Source organism: Diadema antillarum, unplaced genomic scaffold (genome assembly GCF_040938485.1).
Source record: "Diadema antillarum isolate AM-2024a unplaced genomic scaffold, OU_Dant_1.0 seq00001264_RagTag, whole genome shotgun sequence".
NCBI classification, from domain to species: Eukaryota; Metazoa; Echinodermata; class Echinoidea; order Diadematoida; family Diadematidae; genus Diadema; species Diadema antillarum.
The window spans coordinates 119,423-130,535 of NW_027272046.1; positions in this window are offsets into that span (position 1 = coordinate 119,423).

Consider the following 11,113-nt stretch of genomic DNA (forward strand, 5'->3'; position numbering starts at 1 on the left):
TTTTTTAATAGCAGTCACTTCTCCAGACAAAATAAAAATATCCTTTCCATTTTCACTAATTACAAACAAATTAGATTTGCAGTAAAAAACATGCAAAGAAATAGAACGGAGGAAAACAAAAAGTAATTATCAATGATTTGACAGCATCGGAAAATTTCATGTGGTAGTACAATTGTATAAGATTTCTCGCCAGCAGGAATTGGGCAGACACCAGGTTTTTATAGTGCCCCCGTCATAATGAGTGAAACAAATTTAAGAAGTAACAGTCATGCTAGTCTAGTGTGATGCCCACACCTGTACTGATTAGATTCATCACATGTGAGACTTTAAAGGGGATGGCTATTAACTGATCAGTGGGAATCAATGGAAATGCAGGGGGATGATTGTTCCAGTCCTTGTGGGATTCATTTAAGAGTACATTATGATTATATCTATTGTTGTGTGAAAATTATTTGCTTCAAAACGGTCTCATATTCAAGTAATGTGCAGTTTAATGTTTCCAGGTTAGCATGCCTGTACAGTGACGGGGCATTGAACTGCACATTACTTGAATATGAGACCATTCTGAAGCAAATAATTCACACAATAGATTTATAATGTGCTCTTAAATGAATCCCATAAGGATTGAAACAATCATCCCCCAGCATTCCCACTGATTCCCACTGATCAGTTACTAGCCATCCCCTTTAAAGACCTGGGGGTGTTTCACAAATCTGTTTGTAAAGTTACGAACGACTTACGAGCGACGGGTGATCAGTTCTTGTGCTGAATTATGGAAATTCTGATAAGTATAGCACATTAGAACTGATCACTAGTTGCTCGTAAGTTGTTCGTAACTTTACAAACAGCTTTATGAAACAGGGCCCCGGTTATGTGGGGATTCATGGAGTGTGAAGGCTGGCCAGGTTTGTTTGGATATATTCAAGAATCCCTGTAAGAAATTGTGTACAGCTTCATCACTGATCTCAAACTAAGTACACGCACAGCCAAAGAATCTCACCTGGAGTCGACCGTTACCAATGAGCGTACGCTTCGATGCATGTACTCGCTGACCAGTGCCATTCGCGGTTTTCGAATGTACTCCGTCGGGCAGCGAATGAATCGGGCCACCCATGAATTTCCATGCTACCAGGTCTTTTGGAGAAAATCTTGTCCATGTTCAGGTTTCCTAGTATGCATCGTGGGAAGTCAATGATACAATTTAAAGGGGACTTCAGTAGTAGACCAAGGATTTAAATTTATGTAACATTTTTGTGATGTTTGGATTGCTTCATCCTGCTCTCTCCCTGGATTTGTTCTATCATATTTCGTTGGAACAAGAATAGATATTGCACCACATAAAGTTTTGTGTACAAGTTTTGATTATGGTAAGAAAAATTTAAACAGATACGATGCAGGGTGCCACATGTAATATGTGTTTCTGCTGCTCTGATTTTTTTTTTTTTTAAAGTCATGACATTCCCAAAGTTTTTAGGTGCTTAAGTTATGTAGTATACAAGGTATATTTGTGTTTCATTATATATGTACTTGTACAATGTATATACGAGATTAGATAAAGATTATGTAAAGAGAAAATGGAGAGTGATGATAAGTGTTATATTTTATAGTCTCATAAATGTGATTCATGATCAATGAACATGTTTTTTACTTGTACTTTGAAATATCATTATAGCTAGTTATGGTTTATTAGGTTAAAAAAAAAGGGATTTTCAAATAAATGAGGTGGTATGATTTGAGAGGACATATATTTAGATCAAGAAATTGCAATACCATGGTATTTTCTAAAAATGTATACAATGTGACCTGTCAGCACCTCACGATCACTAAGTTGCATTCACTTAAGTTGAGAAAACCTCAAAATGAGGTGCTTGCATGCAAAATTCATACTTCACTTTGATGTTAAAAATATTACCTCCTGTCCACGTTTTCAAGTCAGTGAATGATTTTCTCTCCCCCCCCCCTTCCCTGTTTTTTAAAGGACAAGTCCATCTTCATATACGTAAGGATTGAGAAAATGCAGTACATCAGTGAAAGTTTGAGGAAAATTGGACAATCCGTTCAAAAGTTACGAATATTTTAAGTATCTGCGCAGTCACTGCTGGAAGAGAAGACTACTACAGTGTATGATGTCACATGCGTACAACTATATAAGAAAAAGAAAAATAAAATTTCACAAAACTTTACTTTTTGAATAAAGTGCACATTTCTTCGACTTGCTACTGACGTATGTTAAGGGTAATATTATTCCCCCTGCCTTCTGAAAGAGAGAAGTCAAGTGTTCTTTTGTTATGCGAGAAAAATGGAAATATGGTGAATTTTCTTTATTCTTATCTTTATATCGTTGTACTCATGTGACATCACAAGCCATAGTAGTCTTTTCATCCAGCCGTGACTGAGCAGAAACTTCAAAAATTCATAATTTTTTAATGGATTGTCCGATTTTGCTCAAACTCTCACTGATGTGTTCTACTAATATTGCTGCATTCACTCAACCCACATGTCTATGAAGGTGAACTTGTCCTTTAAGGAGCCTTTTGGTTGTGATAAAGAATGCTTCTGTGTGGCTTTGAATTGGCCTATCAAAGGTGATTGTAGAAGTGGAAACTTTTTTATTAAAACCCTGTAGTGGGCATTCACTTCAAAGCAGGACTTCTTGATTTTTGTGATTATCTGAGGGCCAGCTTAATACCATTTTCTATGGTCAAGCTTGGAATTAAAGTGGGACACATCATACATGTAGATGACTGGAACCTGGTTTTTGTGGTGATGATTGCAAGTGAGTCATGTAGGAAGAAGATACTTGTGGATGTATGTTGGATTTGGAATACATACAATATCCACTTCTCATCAATCTCATCCAGAAATTCACATTTTGTGATGTGCCAAATGCTGTTTTACACATGATTTAGATTTGATTCTGAGTACATGGTTGGTGAGAATGGACATTTGCTATGAAGAACATGCTACAATCCTACATACAGGCATTCTCTTCATACTCTGATTGGCCCCAGGACATACCGGTACCCTAATATGTGGAATTTAAATGTTGATGTCTACCATTTTGATTATTCAAGACAAATCAGGAAGTAATATCATGGATTTGTAATTCACCTTTTCATGGCAGCACATTGAGGATATTTCACCACAGTTCCTACAGACAAGATTCTAATGACCAAGGGTAACAGTTATCGAGATATATGAAAGTTCCATTGAAAGTAGGAACCTAGTCTAATCACAGATAGCGGGGTAGTGTATGGTGCAAGAAGCTCAGAGTAGTTGCATCTGCTTTACTGTATGTGACACGACTGCACAGCTTCCTTGCCAGTGACTCGTCTGTGGTCCTTGTCTCGCCGTTTTCTTGGATCATGGGGTCAGATGTAAAAACAATCGTGATACCTGACGCAATTCGTGGCAGTTTGCGTGAACCTTTGCTCAATGCACTTTGATGCCCGCACAATTTCATTTGGAGATCACAAGAGAGATTTGTTGTTCATAATATCAGTGTGTTGTCCATGTCTGATGCCTTTCCTCTCATGAGTCAATGATAATCGGTTCATGCCTCCGAGCAAGAGAGGGCAAAATACTTGTGTACATATAAAGCAGAAATTTTCGTGCTTTTCGTGCAAAATGAAACTTGCCCGAAAATTAAAGCATGCAAATTTTATTGCTTGTAATGCACAAGTTCTTTGTTATATTTTGATTCTTGAAATTGAAAATACGCAAAATTCATCTTACCCAGCCTAGCACAGAAAAATTACGCAAAAATTTCCACTCTACAGTATGATGCATGTGAGTTCCTCTGTACAAAATTCTGAATGATTACCTGTGTTAAACAAGATTGTTCTTGTCTATTCATATGGATTGAATTATTTTTTGATTGAAATAAAATGAAGATGAAATTTGTGATACATTTTGTGCAATGCAATAAAAGAAACAGAAAATAAAACAGTGTTGTTCTCGTATTTGTGTAGTGCACTCCCGTTACAACAAATATAGTTAAAACACAATACTTGTTACAATGAAGTAAAAATTCAGGCCCCAAAATTAGTCATCTTTATATGTTTATATACTTCACCATTCGGCTGAAATGAAATTTCAACGTAATGAAAGAAAACTGCTGGTCATGAGGACTTCGTTGTAACGAGAGTCACCTGTAATGATAAGAGGCTTGTCTTTTTTGGAGGTTGTGTGTGTACACTGTGTGTGTGTGTGTGTGTGTGTGAGCTTGTGTGCATATTGTGAGCTCTCCAAAAACTTTTGCATGCTGTGACAAAAAACAAACAAACAAATAAACAACAAAAAAAAAACAAAAAGGGAAAGCTTGTTATATAATGAGGTCTGATATAGTGAGATATCTGATATATAACAAGGTAATTTTGTTGGTCACATTTGTTTTTACATTTTGTTTTATCCTTGATATAACATGATACCTGATATAACCCGGAAATGTCAGTGGTTCCAAGTAACTATAATGTGGTTCCCCTGAACATAATACAGCATTAGCGTACATGCTAGCAAGTCATCATCTTCCAAAGATTGGCACAGTTCACTCCAAAAATTAAAATTTGATATTCAGGTTTTAATAGTGTCACACCTAAAATTACAGCATATATTACAGACCCCCCTGTGTTCAGTTACTGCAAGAGGCAGGGTGCATAAAAAGATACATACTTAGATAGGAAGGTAGATTGATAGATAGATGAATGGATAGTAAGCAAATAATCAACATTGGTGAAGGTGATGGGACAAACTATCACTTCCGGGGTGATCTGGATGTAGCTATCTTTCCTAAGTGCAGCTGAGGAAAGATAGCGTACACATTCAGATCGCTGAGGAAGTGACAGTTTGTCTCATTGCCTGAACTAAAAGCGATTATTTGCTTTATATTCCACATCCAGGGTCATAGATATTCCCATTTTATTCCACATCAGAAACTGTTTTAGCTGTCTTTAGGTATCCTTAGGGCTTAGGCTACGTAGACGTATGCGCGTAGATGACAAAAAACAATGAATTTGCTCCGCGCACCGAAATAAAAGTGCATTGCACTGTGGACTATCAAGTGACCTAGTTAAGTGATAGTCCACAGTGCAACGCACTTTTATTTCGCGCATACTCATCTCACGTTAGGACTGTATGGACTGAAGAGATCAGCGAAACAAAAGGGACTATCAACATAGAGTGTAACAAACTTTTCTTCTCAGGTGATGTGATGGGCGAAACTACGCTTTATCACGTGATCAGCTTTTAACCAATCCTATAACAAGATTCTTAGTATGTGGAATATAAATCAATTATGTGTTGATTCCTTTCTTGAAAGCAAATGCAGGTTGACTTAAATGGTGTTAAACAACATTAGCAGTACAGCATACATATGACACAACTAAAATATTCAAGTGATGAATACATCTAACACAGCTGCACATAGATGGTACATGCATACAATCATACAAAACGCACAATATGGCTGCATGTTTTTTTGGGTTTTTTAATGACAAGAAGTGCATCTACATGCTTAACTTGAATGATACAGTGTATTAGGTTAGCCTTTGTGTGAGGAATGTTTTCTCAGAGAAAAAAAAATGAGGAAGAATCATATTTCAGGATCAAAACAAAAACTGGAAAACAAACAGGATCATTTGCTCATTAATTGCTGTTATATGTTTAGGTTTCGATTATGAGGAGACACAACTCTGACAATGCCCAGTCAATTTTCTTTTCCGTATTGCAAAGTGTGTATTATACCTGTCCCCACACAACAAACATTTATATGTCTATTTACCTCATTCAGCTCATGACGTAGGTACAAATACTTTTCCTGGTTTCAAAGGCAAACTTTGGTTTCTGTTTCTTCTACATAAGGTGTGCAATGCAAAGTGCCTTATTGGAAAGTGAAAGTGAAAGTAGATATCTACATCTACACCAGTAATTATTTATATGGAGACACATATCCTGGAAGACTCGATGACAAGTGCTATACAGGAAGAGGAGAACAAACTATGTATACAGGCCAACTTTGTTTGTCCCGTCATCTTTTTTCCTGATCTTTTTACTATCTGGTCATGGACTCGCACACGACTGTCTTCGTGTTTTTAGTTTGACATTTTATTGAAAGTGGAAAACAACTTTTGTTCTCTTACAAATAAAAGGAACTAAAAAAAAATGGGACTTAAATTTTGATCACTGAGATGATGTACATTTACACCAACCAAAATATTGCTCACTTAAAGGGACATAAGACCTAGAAGAAGGTGTAATTCCACTCGTGCAGTATTTGATTTCATCGGCTGTGAATGAGAAGGGCATTCAGGTGCCTCGAATACTATGGCTTTCATGACAACTTAACACCCTTACTTATTCTCAGCCGACGATTTTATTGTCATAGTATTTGAATTCTGACATGTGCAAATATTATGCACATCATTGTAGTGAATAGTGAATTGACAATACCACATGTATCAAAACTTGCCTTTAAGACTAGTTGTGCTGGAGTGTATCTCGTTTATATAGTTATATCACTTATCAGGATGGTCACCAGTCCCGACATGGCCATTAAGCAAGATTGGACTGCAAGTAAAATCATCTGTTGAGAAAGATATGGGCGTTACGGTTTCACTAACCCTATGGCATCAATGCCCTTATCTTTCTGAAGCGATGGAAAGTGTGCTCTAAGTATAGAGCGATACACTTTTTGTGAGTATCCGACACTCGTGCTTGTATTAAGTGGTTTGTCTTTTTTTTTTTTTTTGAGAATCAAGTTATTTCTGGTCCACAATAATTGTCCTTTACAGCTACCTTCATATGAAGTGGAATTGCATATTAACGGAAATCTGCAAAAAAGAGCGAAACCGACAAAATGAGATGCACAAAGGTATTTTTTAAACATTTTTATTTTTCATCATCTCGTCCATTCATTGGTAGTAAAACATGGAAATATGACACACATACATATGCACACAAGTTGCAATATACTGTAAAAGTGGAAATTGTTCACGTTTGGCCTGGTAAGATGAATTTCATGTGTTTCTAATTCTGTGGAATCAAAACATAAAATGTCACATATATCAAACAAACAAAACGAAACAACAACAACAACAACAAACATTTGTGTGCTTTTATATTGGCACTAATTTCTGGTCATGGGAAATGTGCAAAAATCTCCACATGATGATTTTTTTGTTGTAACTTTTACAGTATCCCAAACATATACAGAATACCATGTGAAGTCATTTGGCAAGTATAGTGATACACAGAATTGTTCATACCGGTATGCCTCCTCAAGCTACATATTTTTTTTTTTCTCTCCATGTTCTATATACAGGGGAAACTCGGTATAACGAACACTGCTATAACGAGATATTGGTTATAACGAGGAAATTTTCTCGGTCCCAAATTTCCTTCCACACAAGTCTATGTAAAATGCTACTCTTATAGCGAGATCGGCTATAACGAAATAACTGCTATAACGAGATAAATTTTGTGACTTCCAAACAAAGAAAAACATAGTAAATTAAACCTGCTATAGCGAGGTAAAGCAAAATGCCTTCGGTAAAGCTTTACTTCGCCTGTGCTATCATCTTCCGAGATTGAAAAGCTTGATGCGCCAAAAACTGTCTTGTACACACATAATCATTTTCTTCAGTGCTCTCCAGCTAGCTCTGCATGTTGTACGTGTGACGTGTGTGTGTGCACGCACACTGATACATGCAGAAAATGTGGTGGGACGGCCATATGTATACATGACATCATCATGACGTTTAGTAGGTGTGAGGCAATCTGATGCTGTGATTGGCCTTCTACTTAGGGAATTCCCCGTCTTCACACACACGCAGTCATAATGTACATACAGAATGTGTCACATACACTCACAGCATTGTGCAGACCATATTCAAGTTTTCCACACAACACACACCCATACGATAACCACATACCAATCCACAGACGATCTTGATACAATCGCAAGCTATATAAATTTACAAATTCAAACATCTACAATTAATAAGAAACACATTCTTGATATTGGATTTCCTTGGCGAAAAACATCTTCTTACCCATAAAGGTGAGTAATTCCCTCACACACAATATCAAGTTATCAGTATTGATTGAAATATAATGGGTAGTCCCACATGTGCAAATTAATGTCTTTATTTTATGCCTTCTTTTATGCCTACTGATATAACGAGATATCGGCTATAACGAGGAAAATGACTCGGTCCCGACCATCTCGTTATATCGAGTTTCCACTGTATTAAAGAAAATAGACGTCCTTGAACTGATTTGAATTTGACAGACAAAATGCAACAAAAAATAAAAAAGCAGCATTCTGAAGCTTAGCTCTTCCTTTACAATCACAGAAAAGACAACATAATCGAGCGGGCAAGCCTATTCAAGAGTACAAAGTTGCCTAGTGGACCATTTTTTTTTTCCAATCATAACCTTGTAACTAAAATAGATTATTTCCAATACTTGCAAAAACCATACCCTATAGTCAAGTGTACTACTCCAATGCTGCACACCTTGCACTGTTACCTGTATTGGAAGCACTGCACCAATACTTTAATCATGTGCACATCATTATACATCATTATACAGCATTATGCATCATTATACAAGTACACACAGAAGGTGCAAGTACCTTCACTTCAAAAATTAAATCATTTTTATACGATCAAAACTGTTCTGGGTTCCCATATTTTCTGCTCTCTTCCACAGATTAGATACCGGTAATTTACTACATATGAACAAGATTTTGAACAATGCAAAAAAATAGAAAAACTACTATGTAGTACTGAGATTTCCACAATTCAATAGACTCAATCAATATTTATAACCAGTAATTATTTGGGATCAGAGGATTTCCATAATTCCATAGATTCACTCAATATTGCTTTACAATGATTATTTAGGGTTACAGAATCCCCAAAATTCTATAGACTCATTCAATATTACTGATAACCACCTATCATTTAGGATAACAGTTTCCATAATTCCACAGACTAACTCGATATCAACTAGAAAAGCACTCGGGCACAGACCTCTGCCAAGTAGCTCACTTCCACCCATTAGACACACATGCTGAAAATTTATTTCGCCCAATGTAGAAAGCCTTTTGCTTACGTCATCAACTTCCAGCTACGAAGTGCCTTCCCTGAGCAGAGCATGCGCTTTATAGTGCGCATATGGAAACCTCAAATACACGCAGCTTGAACTCCCAAGTTCATTGAACCTGCCAAAAGATTAAAAATCCTTCAAAAATCCATTAAAAATTCAGGGAGTAGAGGGAGCATACCATTCTTCCTACCTGTTGGGCCTAATTTTCCCATAGTACCTGTAATGGCAGTTTAAGATGAGGTAGTGACTTCTGAGGGTGTATGCCAACCATGGCTTCTTTACTTCTGCTGTAACACTGAGTCATTCATATTTTCCAATTCTCCTAAATTTTACATGTCCCATTCTTAGGCTCTTTCGCATTCTCCACAATCCTGTGGCATGCCATATACATCCATTTAAAAAGTGAATATCACGATTCATTAGAGAGCACTCACTCTACATCTATCTCAGCTCGTAGGTGTTTTGTGCGAAGGAACTTCTCCGATACTCAGTGTGATAAATATAATTACATAACATCTACAAACTTCTGCTATCCAATTGGCAACTGCTCATCACATGACACGCAGTCAAAGTATCATTGCATGCTGACATTATCGAGGGTGCAATTTTTGTCAATCAATTTTGGATATTGCACGATGATGTCACCCTTTTAAATTCATTCACAGGATGGGCTCACAATTAATAAACTCACAGTTTGGCACCAATGCACACCTTTGAGGTCTCAACAACTATACTTTTTCATGTGCACTCAGTCACTCATTTACTGTCAAAAATTGCAATAGCTCGCTTAGTGTACAGGAGTGTACAACCTTTTGCCTTTCCTAAAACTTGGCTGCCATTCTGTAGCATATTTAATTAGAGAAGCACTCTGAGAGCGCAGATCAGACCTCCGCCAAGCAGCTCATCTCCACCACTGATTTGTTCTTCCATAGAGATCAGTGATTTCCACCCATATGTACGCATGCTGGAAATCTCCCAATTTTCCAATACAGAAGCATTTTATTGTGTCATCAACTTCCAGGTGTGCGGCAACTTGCCCTAGCAGAAACTAGAACTCGCACTTCAGCACGCGTATGCAAACCTCAAAAAATGCGTAGCTTGAACTCCCAAGTTCATTGACCTACCTGCCAAAATATCAAAAATCCTTCATAAAATCCCTAAAAATTCCAGGATCACTACCAAAATTTAATCATCTGTTTCTTGTGTCATTCACAACCTTTCCTGTAAGTGTCATCTAAAAGTGTTCATAACTTTTTGAGTTACTTTGCACACAGACAAACAAACAAACAATGCTACACTGATGAAAACAGAACCTCCTTCTCCTCCTCCCTTGGTAGAGGTAAAAATCCGCCTGGACCACATGCCTTGACGTCTTGCGTGTTGTAAAACACGAATATATATATAAAACAAGATTTTGCTCTCTGAGAGATATGAGATGCTCTAATCAACTCGGCTTCACCTCTTGAACACAGTGCCTCATCTCTCATCCCATACGAATCATTGTACCACTGCACTCATGACCGATCACTATCTACATACTGGCTCCCTCTCTTGTACATTGAAAAAGTTAAAAACTCACTCCACTATTTTGACAATGGAAAATGCAATACTGCATAGCACCAATCAGGTTGTACCTGTAGCTTGTTTGTTGTTACTGTTACCTGTACATCTGATCAAGTTTAGTCAGAAAATAATTATATAAGTGTCCCATAACCACAAAAAAATAGAATTAACAAAACAAAACAAAGTCCCTAATAGAGACTGTTATTTGCTCGGAAAGCTCAGTATAATGAATAACTAAAACCTGCATTCCAAGGAATTCAGCAGTAAATTTAGGACTTTGTCACAATGTTATCCTGTGCAGATCTGTTCCTCATTTCCATGACTTCCAAAACCTGTTTATATTTCAGACATATATCAAAATGATCACAGGGTGCATGGTTCATGAACAACACACACACACACACACACACACACACACACACACACACACAAATGGTACTGG